Source organism: Amblyomma maculatum, chromosome 3 (assembly GCF_055883805.1).
Source record: "Amblyomma maculatum isolate TAMU_Amacu chromosome 3, ASM5588380v1, whole genome shotgun sequence".
In the NCBI taxonomy this organism is placed as follows: Eukaryota; Metazoa; Arthropoda; class Arachnida; order Ixodida; family Ixodidae; genus Amblyomma; species Amblyomma maculatum.
The window spans coordinates 126,486,254-126,503,337 of record NC_139346.1 but is presented as its reverse complement, the minus strand read 5'-3'; the positions used below and the strand labels follow the sequence as shown (position 1 = coordinate 126,503,337).

General features: G+C 46.8%; 1 long non-coding RNA gene and 1 pseudogene across 2 annotated transcripts in view; one reads left to right on the top strand and one right to left on the bottom strand.

Moving 5' to 3' along the window:
- The window catches only part of LOC146195968 (uncharacterized), a 42,584-nt gene extending 41,736 nt beyond the window's left edge, over positions 1-848 (bottom strand). Inside the window, exon 1 of the long non-coding RNA XR_014706066.1 lies at positions 712-848. This is a non-coding gene — a long non-coding RNA (uncharacterized LOC146195968). The remainder of the gene's footprint in view (positions 1-711) is intronic.
- Positions 1-12,835, top strand: part of LOC146195967 (uncharacterized) — a 111,294-nt pseudogene extending 98,459 nt beyond the window's left edge. The window contains exon 3 of the transcript XR_014706065.1: positions 10,408-12,835. The product of XR_014706065.1 is annotated as an uncharacterized LOC146195967 (transcript). The remainder of the gene's footprint in view (positions 1-10,407) is intronic.
- The last annotated feature ends 4,249 nt before the right edge of the window (positions 12,836-17,084 follow it).

The window sequence follows — 17,084 nt, the reverse complement described above, 5'->3', positions numbered from 1 at the left end:
TTCCTAAAACTTAAGGCTCCTGTGGCCATGTAAGCAAGCACGCATTGCACAGTAGCGTACCAATATATTTCACTGGAATTCTACCGTTATCGCCTGAGATCCCATAGTCACGATGGCCTTCTGCCATGTCTGCTGCCAGTTTCCAGGCAAGAATTTATTTTAAGCTGCAAGCCTTTCTTGGTTCATCAGTGGCATGCGCACAAAGTGACTATCCGCAGAATTAGTGACTAAATAACAGATACAAAGCAAATCCATCACAATCACTATAAGAAGCAAAAAACCAAATCCAACCATTCTTAATTGGCTATAGCGACATAATGACGATTCATAATGAGTTGCGACGTTACTACCGCCCTAATCCAAGTCATGTCCAGCAATGCAATTCTTATGTCATATTACAAGCCAACCAAAGCCAACGCCCACGGGTACTTTCGCATTGCCACGCGTAGGAGGCTTAAGTGCACCCCTTGAATTTTTAGTTGTTAAATAACACATTGCAGGTCATTTACACTTAGAAGCGAAGTGGCTTATTAACGCTTAGCTGTTCTATTATTGAATATTTTGGAGACGGCTTTCGGGTACAACACCAACTGAATGCGAAAGCTGAGATTAACTGCGCCAAATTCTGTCAACAGTATTTTTCCTGTTTTGAAAATATCGCGCGTAATTAACCTGCGCATACAGTCGACAGCATTGAAGTATTCTACTCACTCTGCGTATAGAATGGAAGAAAGAAATGTCAGCAAAGTTAGGCTAGCAACAATCATCATGAAGCGTAGTTTCCTGTGGAGGTATCGTGTGTTAGTTTCAATAAAGCGCTGCGGAATTTAGGAGCGCAATTTTAAGCGTTGCCGAATACACTTTTTAAAAAATTATTTTCATCATTCAAAGCCGGCACGGGTTCGTTCGTTATGAGCATAAAATCAAAATTGCTGTTGTGCTTTCTGTTCCCCATACAGCTGCACTCAAACATTCTGCAGGATTTTGGTGGACTTGCAGCACTTGTTCTGAACAGAAATGATTAAGCTCTTTTGCACGATCAAGCAAAAAGAACATACACGTCAGACTCGATTAAATTCAAGGGAAATAATTCACAAGCTACCGGTTAACAATAGAATAAAATGTAAAGTCTGTTTCTGCTGCTGACGCAAAAGTCGTGGCGACAGAGGCTGACAACATAATTACACTGATTTCACGTTTTCAAATAACGTTTTGAAAATGTCAAACTACACCTTCTAGCCTCAGATATCTCAAATATTTTTGCATGGTGATGACGTTAGTACAGCATTCTGCTTTCAACAGTGAACCGACTTTGATTTTCTTTTATCTGCTGTAGCAGATTGCGTATTGTTTTTTTTTTCAGGAGGTCCAGAGACGTCGGAAAATTTGGATCGCAAAAAGTCTCCTTGCAAAGACCTCAAACTTTTTCTTGTTCTCGAATCGATATTTACTTACTCTCGGCTTTAATACTGCCACAAAACACAAAAACGTATTTGTTATCGTTCTCAACAGATGTGTTGCATACGTTTGAGGTTACTTTGGCCGGCTGCTAGATGGTTCTCCGCCCACTAAACTAAACGCGGTGGAATTCTGGCTCCTAAATCTACAACTAACGAGTACGCTATTTCTGCTATCACCGCCACCGTGTTTCTTAGTTCAGAAACAAGTAGAAGTCAGCCAGATAAAGGGTTAATTCAAGTGCAACTCCAATGAATTCTTTTGCTGCCGTCGGCATTTTCCTGATTGCATGACACTATGTTTGAGGCTCTGCCAAACTTGCTCGTTTATATGAGCTTTTCGATGCAATATTGACCTCTTTGGCCACTTTGTGACTTTCACGTGCTGCAACACAAATCTACAGATGCCGGTATGGCTGAGCCTTAATTTGTATTCGGAGATCTGCCGCTACTCCTAACAACAACTGCGTTGCCGGCGCAGCCTCTAAATTAGTGGCGCAGATCAAGCCAGGGACACCACTATCTTAGATGAGAATAACCATTTGGCCAGACTTTCATTACGATTGAGGTTGTCTCGACTCTTTACCTCCAACTACTAGAGGTGAAAATTCTGGACACGTGAGTTTATCTTCAAGCAATGCGTAACATAAAATCATACACAAGTATTTAGGGAAATATAACTTATCCAGCTAACTACCTGAACTAAATTTCTTTTCGTCTCATTAACGGCAGGTTTAAGTAAACAAAAACAGCTCTTTATTCACCGTGCATATTTTATTTAAATTTAAATTTTAGGCAGCCTTGTGTAATAGTATCAGCGAATAGAGAGAGAAGATTGCAATAATCTAATTGTAGTGGTTTGGTAATCCTCACGGATTATAAATTCGCATCTAGCGTCACAGCCGTGGTCTCATCGTTGAAACCGAAAGCAACGGAGAATGTGCTATTCACTGTATGATGTGCCAAACTCTTTTTAATAGCTATAGTCTCTCAAGCGAGAGCTGTCACATAAGCGCTTCTGTTGTTTACAGGCGCTCTAGAGAGCCCAGTCTGTCTAATACTGGAGTTACTAAAAACAGAAAAATTCAAATTTCAAAGAGCAGACGGCTACCGTCGTAGTTCATTTCGTAGAGTGGCTCGCACATCAAGTGATGGCTACTGATTTGCTTTCCCCCGCATGCTGGTTTATTTGTCCTGAATAATTATAACATATATATCTTCGATTATTATTTTCTATTGTAAACTATGTAAACAAGTGTACTGCTTTTAGAGCTGTCCATGACCTAATAAAGTTGTGCATGTTTTACAGAAATCACGTGCTAATAATATACGATTCATGATGAAGGTCGCAGGAATGATTTTACCTTAAAGCTTTTTCAAGCGAAAGGTTTTCAGACACATAAAAATATTGTTTTAATGTTCTCAGCGCTCAGCACAATTCCAGCTTTATAAATGCGATTTTTACCTGTACGCAGCTGCGGAATCTTTTGAGTATACCATTATGCACACGTTGATGAGAATGATCTATTGCGCCGATGGTTAGCAAAATCTGGTTTTTACTACTGAAACCCAGCGTGGTACATATTTGATAATAAAATGCGAAAACCTACAAGCGGAGTTACAGGTTTGTTGACAGTTATGTTACACTCTACAGATGGGTAAAAATGTGAGTTCATAAACACCTGCTCAGGAACAATAGATGGGTCGAGAACATCACGGATGTCCCCTTCAAACTCTGCTGGGTATATGAAGTATATCAAGCAGATGGACCGGCTAGTGGCCTCTAGAATATAACTTCACAAGTCATTTTAGCTATTACAGAGACATGGTACTATATAGAAAGCATTTTAATTTCTTGAGGACAAATCTTATCAAATAGACCGGAGATTTTGTAGCAACTGCGGAGGTTTTGTACGGAGCTCGGGATCTGTTCACAGGCTCAAATATCTAGCCCCTATCTCGGGCCATCTCTAGGGCAGGGAAGAACGGCACAGAGACCCAGCCAGCGGCCAAGCTGTTTATGGGGAGTTCCCATTGTTCTTCCCGGTCTTTGCAACACCCACATGCTCCGACGTCATGGCATGTTTTATCTTCCTCCGTTGCGCGAACTATCTGTCGAAGTGAGCGAGGAAGGCGAAGAGAGGCCACCCGGTGCGCTCCGCCATTCCCTCTAGTCCCACCCTTTCCGCAACAGCTGCGGGAGGAAGGACATCAAGAGGGGAAGAACTAAAGCTATCTTGAGAGAGAGGATAGTGTTCGCTGCTTCGTGCGTGCAAGGGGACTGTCTAATTCCCACACCCTCTCTCCCTACCTTAATCGTGACCTCTATCTGGGCACCGTGTTCAATACTGGAGCAGCACAGCTGGTCCCTCAGCAGGCCCATGCCGCAAGACAGGAGTCGGTACCCGGGGCTGGTAGGCTCTGCATTTGATGCCGCGGCCAAATCGAGGACGGCTGCCCCAACGTCGACACCTTGTGTCACTTGCAGGTCGCACGTTCCCATGCTGCTGAAATCCCCGCCGCTGCTCTCCCAGGGATGACGAGGACAAGTTCGCTGGCCCGACACCCAGTCACGAGCCGCCGGCACACCCGACGTGCGCTTCTCTCCCATGGCTGCGCCGACGCCCACCAGGCCGTAAATCAGGGAAGCAGGCTACGTCCTTTCATGCACCAGACATCTTGCTGAGTTCCTGTAGAAGTACCACACGGGTCTGCGTACTTACACGGGCCGGAGTCTTTGGCACGAGACCTTTTGCTTTATCCTGCTTGGCGGCCAGCAGCGTTGACATTCGGAGAGCGCGCCGAATTCGAATATTGTGCTTCCCGTTACGAAGATCTCGCTTTACAACAACTTTCGCGCTAACTTGCGCGTCTGCGCTTTCTTTAGAATCAGCTTGAGGTGCATAGGAAGCCGACGCTGGTGTCTGCATGGTGTCACGCTCGGAGCGCTCCCCTTGTTTCAGCTACCTCGCTGAAAAGGATGTTGTAGTAATGCTCATCGACTAGCTGTGTGCGTGGTCTCACAGGAGCAGCATTTAACGATTATCTAGCAATGTTGCTGTCTGTGGGTGCTACAGAAGCGTTGTTTATGTGATCTCGCAACTGTGGAATTTCCCCATTTTTAGAGCGAGCTCACTGCATTCGGGTCTCGCAGCGATGTCTGCAGAGACCTCTCTGGGGTTCTCTTAGCCTCCGCGCCGTTTAGCGCGTGCACTTTCCGCTTCCACAGTGCTTTCTCTGGAAAGTACTATTGGCATGGGCCCGCCAATTCGGCTCGACTTCGGGTCCTTCAGATTGCAGCCGCGAAAGCATCTCGGCAACCTTGAACGGCCACACCCTATGGGTGCACAACCCGTCGCGATCTCGTGGTCACTTTGGCGAGTGCTTAATTTCGCTTGAGCACCGCGTCTTCCCCTGAAAATTAACTTCACAGTGAACGTAACCATAACTGCAGTGTTGTTAGCGCGGCTACGCGTCGCCTTTCCATTGACATATGCCGCACTCTCGCGCAAGTGCTTTACCTAGTCGTCTACATTTGCCTGAATCTTTGTGTTCATGCGCAGAGCGAAGGAATTTTCGTGCCAGTGCACATTCCGGTAGTTACGCGATCTTACATGTGCACCCTATAGCAGATTTATATTCCGATCTCACCACGTGCACTTTGCTGGAGAAAAGCGACTTCACGGCCCTCAACTGAGGCGTCACTATGTGAAGAACATGTGTGTGAGTGGGGAAAACCAACCGTCTTTTCTCTGAGAAAAGATGAAGAAAGAAAACACGTTCGCAAAAACAAGTAAGAAGCGAAAAACGTTTGGGTTGGCTCGAGGAGCGCGAAGCACGAGAGGAGAACAGGCGAGCAGCGGACTCGATCTGTTGTCCAAGGAGCTCGGAGTGGTGCGTTTTCTGCCAGGCCTGACCGGGGATCCAGACCTGGGGCCTGCCGGCTGCATCCTGTCCTGTTCCTCCTGCTCTCCCATGTGATCGGACCCGGGAGCACCATAGCTTCAGCTCATTGCCGCTGTTGTAACGGCAGCTCTTTACTGGCACGAGCGTTCGGCGCCGTGCTGGACCCAGACACGTCATAGAGATCTGACGCATCGCCCATGTTTCCGCAACCCGAGGCCTGGCCCCGTCCGGTGGCCTAGCTAGCCTTTCGCTAGGCCTACCGAGGCCCTATGTCAGCGATCCTATAAGGATTGACGAACCGGAGCATCGACAACGACTTGACTTTTCTACCTCCCCAACGAACTGGTCACTGTTATCAATTTTGTGTTTAGTCTTCGTCATAGTCTAGTCCCGTCTATGTGCGCAGATAAACTTATTCGTTGCTAAAGTGGTCGGTCTGGTCGTGTATTTCGATTGGTATTATTGAATAGGCCACGAAACAAGGCGGCCCATAGATTCTAAAGAAAGAACCTCACACACTACCACGTATTGTAGCTAAGCTTAATCATAGATCAGCAGGAAAACTCCAACTCACTCGGAGCAATACCAGCTACACTAGAGTTAATTATCGCCCAACACACAATTGGCTTCACAACGCAATTTGTCCTGAATCGTTAGGGAGCTCTGTCTCTTCAATAAGCCTTGTGACCCTCTTATGACAAAACATGTGCCTTCCCACTAACACCTGACAAGCTCTTAGCTGCTGAACTCAACTTCGAGGGAGTGTCCTTGCGGTTACGGGTTGCAGGTGCTCTGGATGCTTGCGGAAAAGGGCGATCCTCTCTGCGCGCTTCTTCCGAAGCTTTGGTGTACAAGCGCTCTTATTGACATCGTGTCTGCAACCACATACTCACACTTCTTTTTCAAAACATTATCTGGCTGCTTGTGAAACAACAGGCCGAATGCGAGTGCCCTCAATGAATATCAATGCGACGCCTTTCCGGTTAACGTGGCTCTAGATTTTCCTGGGATGTTGAACTTTGAACCTGGGCTCGGCGCTCTTCGACAGTTTTCCCACCAGGATTCTCCACCGTCCGAGTTAGCGAAATTCATCATTTCCAAGATAAATTTATTGCGCAGTTAGGCAAACAGGTGGAATATTCCAGACAGCTGGAGGTGCAAATAGATGATTCGTTTATGCCACCGTATTTACAAACGTTTTACTGAAGATTGACATTACATTGGTGCTTTAGAATATGTGTTGCTGCGTCCCATATCAATCCAAGCAATGGTCGGTGTACTTTATGTTTCCCAGGATTGCGACAACCTGCGCTTCTTACCGTACATCGCACAACACACAGGCGCCTTCCTTTTCGTCTGTATTGAAAAGCACTTGCCACTGCCAGAATTCGGACCTACATCCTTGGATACAGCAGTGCAGCGCCATTCAGGCATTTTCATTTCAACATTTCCATTTCTTTTCTACACAGGTCAGACGACCAATATTCTGCTTGTTCGGTGCGTATTGCCTTGTTTGTAATGCATATTTCTGTTTTATGAGCTGTGGTTAAGGGCGTTCGCTAAAAAATGTTGTTTTGACTATATGATGCCCTATATCGCGAAGCCTAAACGTTACACGCCATGCTATTATATAATATCTGCTAGCCCAAAAGTGTTTTATGCCTTTGAAAAATTACTGTCATATATTTGAAAAAAGAAAAGCAAGCACTTGGTTTTGCTGTAAAACCCCAAACGCAGGAAATTGTGCCTGAATATTGGGCTATAAAAACATTCAACTTTACCGCTCCGCAAGCGAAAATTTCTCGAATCTGATATTTCTAAACACTGCAAGATTTCATAGACTCTGAGCTGTAACAAACCATACTTGCAGAACATCTCACGTAGCACAGAATGTGGGGCCCCAGTAGGTCCGATGTAGGCAAGTGGGGCTGGGCAACCATCATAAAACCTGCATCGGTCCCCTATGGGGCAAAAGTGGGCAAGCTCCTTTTGGGCTTGCCCCGGCTCCTCCCGCATGGGTCCCATAGGGGCGTTTCTTGGGCTAATTCAGAACACATTCCTGCATCCAGATCACAAGGGTCCCTTGCCGGATATTTGAGGGCAATCCAACATAAATGTGTGCTTTTTATGGGAAAGCCCTCATAGATCCGAAATGAGGCCGCCCCCATTAAATCTTTGGGGGACCAACATCGGCCGTAGTGGGGCAAGAAAATGGACATACCCACATGCTGCCCCAATCAGCCCCTTGTAGGTTACTTGAGGGCAAGTGAAATATGAATAAGGGCTCAATTTGGGCAAGCCCTCGTGAAGCCCAAATGAGGCAGCTTAAGCTAAACCGCTTTAGGTCCCACATAGGTTGTAATGGGGCTGGAAGGCGGGCGTGCCCACATGGTTCCAAAATCGGTCCTTTGTGGGGACTTTGAAGGCCCGTGCAACAGCAGGTGGGCTCAAGGTTCAAAAACAACGTCCAGCCCAATTGGGGCTGCCCACATAAAACTCCTTTATATCCCACATGTGCCGTAATGGGGCTAGAAGGCAGGAGGGCCCGCATGATACCAAAATTGGTCCCTTGTGGGGAATTTGAAGGCACTTGCAACAGCAAGTGGGCTTTAGGTTCAAAACCAACACCCAACCCGATTGGGGCCGCCCACACAAAACCGCTGTATGTCCCACATCGGCCGTAATGGGGCTAGAAGGCGTGCGTGCAATGGCGTAATCATTGTTTCCAACCTTTATTTGCATTAGATGTTGCCCTAAATAGCTATCATAGGTGATTTGTATAACAGTTGTTGCTATGTTTAGTCGATTAGTTCCCACGGCTTTAGTTCTCGCGCTCATGTAAATTGCGCTACAAATACTAAAACAAACTGATTGCTAACTGTTGCCTCTTATGGGGTTGCTTTGGACAGCCTGCAACTCCCAGCACAATATTACTGTTCAGAACACACATCTCCATAGCCTGAATAAGATGTACATGAAGTCATTTCGGGCAGATGAATGTTATGAATTATTATAAATTTAATATTGTGGCTATTTAGCAAGTGCAGACATGTATAAAATAATTACTTAATTATGTGCATAAATATTGATTGTGAAAACCTGGACTAGGGCTTTCCATCAATTTCCTGCGTCGGACCCCAATGAGAATAATGTGGGCAAGCCCAAGTACGGCTAGCGCTATAGAACCCGCATTGGTCCTATGTCATTATCTGATGGGCTAACTGAAATAAAAAAAAATGTTCCTCCAAAGCGGCTGCCCAAATCGGTCCAAAGTAGGACCATCGCGGGGAGTTGGCGGGATGTGCCCGTTTAACAATGCCGGAAAAATGTGGGCAGCCCCGCAAGGGCTGCCTGCATCGGCCCCTAGTGGGGCCCATTGTGGCTTTGTCGACAGCCCCCCTCGGGCCTACGTCGGCCCCTCTTGCAGCACCCACACTGAGTCCACCGGGGCAGTCCTGCATTGCCTACATCGGGCCCACCGGGGCCCACCGGGGCCCACCCTTCATAGCCCACTTTGTACTACCTGGGATAAAAGTCTTATTGAAAACATTTCCATCTGAAGGCTTTTCCAATCATTATTTAAACGTCGGCAAAAGGCGCGTGTCCTTATGTATCATTTGCGTAGTTTGCAGTTTCCTATTTTTGCATTTGTTTCATCTATGACTCATTTGCGGACGAGCTGCTACTTGCTTTGCTAGTAATGAAAAAAAAAGGGCAGTCATGTCTAGAAAACGACCAGATGAAAATCCAATCCAATCATTATTTTAGTATCTTTATGCTCAAGAAATACAAATGTCGGAAAAAGCGTTTTTTGTTTTGAGCGAGCGAAAAAATCTTGTGACAGCAATGAATATTCCATGTGTATATGATCAGGAAGAAATAAAGAGCAGGAAAGAATGTTGACGCAAGATACCCCGGAACTTGGCCAATAAGGACACTTCAGTCTTTAACACTGGAGGCTGAATACAGGGCACAATCCTGTACCAATGAAGTTCGAGTCTCGTTTTGCTTACATTCTTCTCTTTTATTTTCAACGTTGAGTGAGTAGAATTCCTTATCCTCAATACATGGATACATTTTTGTGGGCTGGATTTTGTATGGAAAAAGCTTCAATGCGAAGCTTCGATTGGAATTCTCTTGAGTTATACAAGTAATATTTATTTTCTGTCAGCAGTTAGAAATAGCCTAAAGGAAACAGTTGGTAGGAGTTACTGATAACGGCCGCTGAAATGTGCTTCTCAAAAAGCAAAGGAAGACAAGGCAATGAGGAATTGCAATGTCTCACTTGAATGCCGAGGCTTAAGTTAGCAAATAACAGAAAAGCCTGCACCGAAACGGCGATATTGGCACCCACTCAACTATCGCATCTCATACAGCAAGCATTGAACAACCGGCGTTCGCATTCTCCAATATAGTGTGAATGACGTACGCAGCATAGTAGATGTTTTTTTTTTTGTTTTTTTCCATAGACACGCCGTTAACTTTACTGTCCCTTGTCGAAGATCTGGAACAACCAGTTCCGCACACAGCCGTTTGTGAGGATCCTAAGGCATCGTTAAAAGTTGTCCATACTATTGTCAATTGAGGGTTTTTGTTCTGTCAAGTTACCATCGTGGCCGCTTGGGGGCCGAAAGTCGTCGTTTTTTTTCCAGTTTGCAAAATGGCGGCGCCCTCGTCGTCCGCATGCTCCACAGACAAGTTATCGTAGACTTTTTTATGAGTAATTATGTGAACCTGCGCTGCTTTTTTTCACTTATTGTATGTAGTGGACAGTCTAGAAACTTGTGTAGAACGTAAAAGTTTCCTTTACAGTTGCTCTGTCTGAAAATATATTTTTTCACGTTGTGGGGGAGGGGGGGAGGGGCGGGGTGTTGCATATGTGAAACACTGGGCACAAAATGCCATAAAAGCTGTTGCCGATATGCGACATTGTTCTTGTGCATGACATGCGTCCTCTGTATTTTGACGTGCATTTATATATTTACCGCTAACGTCTCTGCACTGATATTGGTTTGCTCAATTTGCTTTTTCAACAATTTTTCAGGCATCCACTGCCATTTCAACGTCATCGTCTTATTCCGTACCAAAAGAGAGACCCAAGCATTTTCTTCGTGCAAACCTACTGGATGTAATTGACACTAATGAGAGTGATCTTACTGCTGATGAGAGAAGTGAAGATGAAGTGTCTGGAGACAGCAGTGATGATCAAGAGGACGACTCAGCTGTGGTTAACGAGGCTGAAGCAGAAGTTCCGAGCACGACAGATTTTCCTGCAGGTGATGTGAGATCAAGTAACGCGAAGAAGCGGTACACATGGCTGAAAAAGGAGTTCAATAACGAACCGGTGAGTTTCGAGAACGACTTTCCGTTGCCTTCTGCAGAGCCGCTGAGCGCTAATCAATACTTTGACATGTTCGTTTCCCGATTCATGTAGAAAGCTGTTTTGAGCAACAAATACTACTTTCAGAAACATGGAACGCCCCTAAACCTCACTTTTGAAGAAGTATCATCTGTGCTGGGGGGGGGGGGATGTTCTTCGGGATGGGACTCGTAAACATGCACAGTGTCCGTGCCTACTGGAAATGTGGAAGCAGATACGAATTAGTAGCCCAGGTTATGGCGCGAAACAGGTTTCAAAAAATAACAAGGCACTTGCATTTCTTTGATAATGAAGCTGCCACTGAACAAGTTAAAGAAGACAATTGCTGGAAAGTACGTCCAAGGCTTACTTCCTTGCGCAGCAACATGATTGGCTTGCCACAAGAAAAAAATTCAGCAGTGGACGAAATCTTGACCCTTTCCGTGGACGGTGTTACGTCCGTCAATACATGCCTAAAAAACTTAAAAGAAAATGGGGCCGGAAGCTTTGGGCACGTTCTGGAGAATCAGGTCTGTGCTACAATTTTGATGTATATCAACGCTGCAACAAATATTTTTATGGCTACCAGGATGGCTATCAGCTTTGGTTGGGAGCTGGGGTTGTGCTCCAGTAATGTTCGAGCCTTCCAAAGCGAGGCGACAATCTAGTTGTTGCTGACAACTTCTTTACTGGCCCTCACCTTGTAGAAGAGCTTACAAGAATGGGAATCTCCTACATTGGCACCATCCGTGAAAGCAGACTCAAGTGCGGCAAGTTAATGGATGACAAACTGATGAAAAAGCGAGGTTGGGGTGCCTGTGGTACTTCAGTTGCCTCCTGTGATCAAAAGGCAATGGTAGCCGTGAAGTGGTACGACAACCGCTCTGTTACTCTCCTTCCTAACTGCACTAGTGTCAACCCGGTTACCTCTGTGAAAAGATGAAATAACAAGGAAAAAAACATGTCTTTGTAGATTTCCAGCGATCATTCCTGCCTACAAGAGATCGATGGGTGGCGTGGATCTTCTTGACAAAATGTGCTTCTCATATCGTTTTCCCATAAGCTCAAAGCGCTGGTATATGTATTTATTTTGGCATATGCTGAAAATGGCTGCCGTTAATGTATGGCTCATGCAGAAAAGAATCTTTCATCAGCAAAGATTGTCGCCCACACCCTTGACAGAATTCCTCTCCGAGCTCGCTACAAGCCTTATCTTGTACAACAAGCGACCGCCAGGGAGCCCTTGAATTCAGAATGTTACACCACTTAAGCAATTGTGCCTAAATGTCCCTCGCGACGCCAGAAAAGTCAGAAAGGAACTCTGGCCCATATGGAATACACGGCGGAACAGCTGCCAGGCATGCCCAGTGGGCTACACCTACGTCTCTTGTTCGAAGTGTCAGATGATGCTTTGTTTGAACAAGGATCGCAACTGTTTTGTAAGTTACCACCAGTAGGCTGCGGACAGTCTTGCTTATGCTTTGTATTGTTCTGGAAGTGATATGCACTAAAAGCGACGTTGCTAATAAAAATTTTATTTAGACCCCCGCGCACGAATCCGTCTCCGACAACGAGTCAGTGCACGAGCTAGCCCAAGCTCTCTACTTCCGGGCAGCAGTAGAGCCGCCTGATTGCGATGGGATGCACGAGAGGCTGCACACGTATAAGGAAATTTTAGAACACTGCAGACTGAGCAGAAGGTGCCTGCCACCACCGGACGGAACGCTAAATAACTAGGAGGATGTCGCTTGGCGGCGCCTAAAAGCTGGGAACTTTCCAAGTCCCGTTTGGCTTTTCGACGCGCAATCGGAGGAAAACGCGGACGATAAATGCGAAACCTGCGGAGAAAGGGGCATTCTGTATCATATAATCTGGCAATGCTCTGATTCCCCTGGCGCCAAGGAAAACATAAATAGTAGAGAAGCCTGGGAACTGCTCCTTCAAAGCGATTTCCCCGCCAAACAGCAGCAAGCTCTCTGCCTGGTGGCTGAAGCCGCGAAAAAACACTGTCGCTTCGCCTGTCTTTAATCCCGGATGCCCCGGCCTCCGTCCCATAGGCCTGCGTGTAGGGGGCGGAGAGTAGGGGGCCTCCTACCTCGGTGGAAAAATAAAGTTCTTAACAAGAAGAACTGATCTATTTAATATTTTAATATTTGATACATTCACATGTGGCGCAAGTCATTCGCTAATGAGGCCATTTTCGCCTTTACTATTTCATTTTCTGCCTGTTAATAATTACCTAATTATTCTATTGGCCTCATTATATATTCGCACACAACATTACGTTACCCTCTATTGATTGACATGACTCACTAACCTCTACCACTTCTCAATTACTCACAACTGCTGCGGAACACTTTTACATTTTTGCCTCTAATTATTTACTTAATTATTTCATTGGCCTAATCATTTTTTCTGCAGCAACAATACGTCAGCATCTGTCGTTTGACTCGTCTAATTAACCTCTACCACTTCTCAATTACCCGCAACTGCTGCGTACACGATTTTGCCGAAGCGGTCTGCGGACATGGTCTGCGGACAGAAATCAGTGAACATAGCGAAGTAACGCTTTCTCGTTAATAAAGAGGAAAAACGACGCAGCATTTTTCTCATTTAGACTTTTGTATTGAGCTAGTCGCACATTTAACGATGACGAAAATAAGGAGTCCCAAATGTGTCCGAGAACTTGCAGCATTTTGAGCGTCGTAGGCAATTTCATTGCTTTTTTAACGCGGGGATATGGTGAATTGCGAATGTGCATCTAGCCTAAATCTGCCGCAACGAGGCAAATAAAACCATAATGCATGAAAAGTTTAGCGGCGGTTCAATAACATAGCGCATGCATTTAGTGAGAGGGTAAGGTAAAGGAAATATTTTTTACTGCACGCTACCAGGAAAGCCGCTCATTTCATGTGTGCAAACAACGTGCTTGCAAGATCAAGCACCTCCGCAGTGCCATCATTGTCGGTGAGTTATTATTTCCTCGAGGTGACAAGATTTCTATGCTTACCATGCTTACACCTCTGTAGCGAAATTGTGATCAGATGTGACAACTGCTCCTACTACTTCGATTATTTGGTAGTAATCTGCCTGACTGCAGTGCGAAAATAAAACTAGAATATGACTGATATAGAGCTAAAAGCGCACCCTTGTGTTCTACACAATGTAACTAGAAATAAGTTACCATCTTAGACAAAAGATTCGTATTTATGGTAATTGGAACCAGAGATTAACTACGATCAGCAACATCTCGCACCTATGAAAGCGTGATTGGCGGAGGAAAAGTAGGGCGTTAGCAGCATGACTCATGAACGCATGTTTGTTCAAATTTTTGCACCAGCTGCAATTGGTGCTGACGCTATAGTCATCTAAGTATTCATCTTGAGCATAATATCGTATACTCGCTACCAGCAGTACGTCTTGTTTAGGTTTCACTAATAGAAGGAATCCCCTTATTTGTCACTGACCGGAGCTAGAGATTGTCGTTTCATCATTTTCCCGCAAAAATACCGAGATCACCTCAATATTGAGAGAAAAGCAGTAGAAAAAATTATTTTGACCTTGAACAAGGGTTTAGCCTTCGTTGGGCCACGATTACAAAGGGTAATACCTCAATCGATCCTCAGGTCCGAGGTCAGCCAGAACCATTTGTTGGTATAACGAAATTTGTAGTTAAAGCTTGAATTTTAAGTACGAACTAGGAAGGAAAATCTTGGTATCGGCAAAGGCTTTGGGGGACACCTGCCATGTTGTGGGACCGTAACGTATAAGCATGCTGGACGAGTGGCTGTTAGTTATTGCGCTGAAGAATCAGTGATAGAAGTATGGGATATTGATATAGAAAAGAAAACGCTAGGCACATAGTGATTAAGTTCATGGGAGCAGCGATGCTTCATAGTGCTTCCTGGGGTCCCAGTGAAACCACGAGGGAGCCGCATAATGATATGGCAAAATAAACTTTGATGACAGCCTCTTCTAAATTGTGGCCCAGTAGCAGAGGAATCTAAAAGACATGAACCTCGCTGGCTTGAGTCGACGTGGTGTCTAATTATGTACTGGGAGAGGTCTTGTGTTAAGGCGATCACAGAACCCCGAAGATTACATTAAAGATTATGGAGTCTAGATAACGAGCCCAGGTTTGATGGCACAGTGGTTGAAGAAATGCGGGCAGCGGGTCTGGGATGAGGTCATGAGCCGCCCTCTATACAATGCATGCATACTGCTACGGTGGAGAAGAAAAGGAATCGCGGGGCCAGCGGGTGGAAAGCGAATGATGAAGCGGGTGGTGGGCTGTGTAGGTCTCTGCGACTGAGTCGGTCTCCTAAGGTGATCCTACCGCTTAACATTTAGGTGGCAGCATCGGGATAATGCCACACACGTCGCAGACGAGAGGAGTCTACTGGTGGACGATGACACCAAAGCCGCAGCGGCCGGCGTCGCTAGGCCTAGGAGGTAGGAGGGGCTCGGTCGCTCTCAGCATCGCCCGCCCAGCAGAGGCTCATAGTGTGGGCACGGCTGGCTGTACGCTCAACTGGTGCCCTGGACTGAGGGCGCCACCCAGGACTGCCGTCATATCTACTCCCTCTTTTGAATAAATAAATGTGTTGGACAACAACAACATCTAGACGCTGGAGCTCTGCGCTTGCTGCGGCTATTCTCGCAGCAGCTGGACGCTTCGGAGACCCGACTTGCTGCACACACTGTGGCGGTGGCAGCTCGCCCACGCGAATTACGATGCTTAGAACCGGCCAACGTGAACATAGCAGGTCAGGTGCTTTTGGGCATATCTGCCCTGTCCCCGACCAAGAGGCCCACTTACGGAGGCAGATGGCCGAACGGGAGTGCGGCCTATAAGCTGAGTGCCAGCGCACTCTCTCGCACACATCCAAGGTGAAGGATTGAGGAGGGACCTGGACGAGTAATTGAGCAAGGTGCAGCAACTGGAGAAGAGTTTCAAGCTCCAGCAGAATCTCAATGAGGTGCAGGCGGTACACCTTCAGCGGCCAGTGCGTCAGCTGGAGGTGGAGATACAGCGGGCATGGTCCTCGATGCGTGCACGGGTGTATTCGCGGCAGGAGAATCTGGAGCATTAACACCGAGAGACCCTCGAGTTCGAGCGGCAGGAGGCAGAATGTTGCCTGGCTCTAGCCAACGGCCAGACCGAGACCCTGGAGGCTGTATGCGTGCAATCTCCGCAGCAGCTCGACCAGGAGGACTAGAAACTGCCTGCCCAACCAGAGCCAATTGCATCAGATGGAGCTAGAGGCGGGGCGAGCAAAGCACCGGCACCGCCTGGACGCTTAGAACGGCGCTACGAGAAGGCCCATCTGGCCGAGGAGTTGGGTGCCTGCCTGTCCGAGGTCGTCGATACTCACAGCCGGGAGGTGAGCGAGCTATTACGAAAGAAGGCGGAGGCTGAGGAGGCAGAGCAGTGGGTTACCCAGACACATGAGGCTGCTGTAGAGGAGCAGTATCGCGACGGGTACGGCCAACAGGCCCAGAATGACAAACTGCGCACAAAGAACAGGGAGGTGGAAGATGCCATGCGGGCATACGTGTGAAAAGCCAAAGCCAAACCAAGGATCTGGGCGTGAAGCTGGAGACATTTAAAGCTAGGCATGCGAAGGAACCTCAGACCCTGGAAGACAGGTTGTTGGCCGGGTGTGAACTGAAGGAGCAATAGCTGCTGGAGCGCCTGTTACCTGCAGTCAAGGCGGATTGGGATCTGACCCAATTGGAATGGCTGATGTGCCTTTGAGAGGGAGCTGCGGGAATGGCCCAAGAGCTGCAGAGCGGTATGGGGGACCACCTCGCACAGGAGGACAGTTCCTGCGCTGCGGACGTGTTGTGCCTGCAGTAGCTCACGAAGACAAACACTCGGCGGGCAAGGCGGTGTCTTCAGAGTAAAGCGTCGAAAAAATTGAGGTGCTTCAATTGAAGGCCGGGATACCGCTTTTGGTTTTTGCCCTCGTGGTTGCAGGGGAGGTCTAATGCGGCGACAGATACCATGCCCTCAATGGAGATGGCGGGCAGCAATAACGAATTCTGAACGTATGCAAGTACATTATTACGGCTGAGCTAAACAAACCCTCTCAAAAGGAAGGAGTCGACGGAGAGAAAAATAATGAAACCAAGGCGGCAGAGGTCAGCAGCGGGGAAGGTGAGCAGGCAGCTGAGTCTGTCAAGGTCGAGAACACAGCGTTCGTCGAGCAAGGAGGTGAAAGGGAGGGTGAGGATAAGCAAAAGCATTCAAATTTCGAGAGAAACACGACAGCTACTCTCACCAAAGGGGACAGTAAGGCTATCATTTTTCAGCTGAACGACTTCAAGCCCCACCCGTCGAACTTCGACCAGGTGGTCAA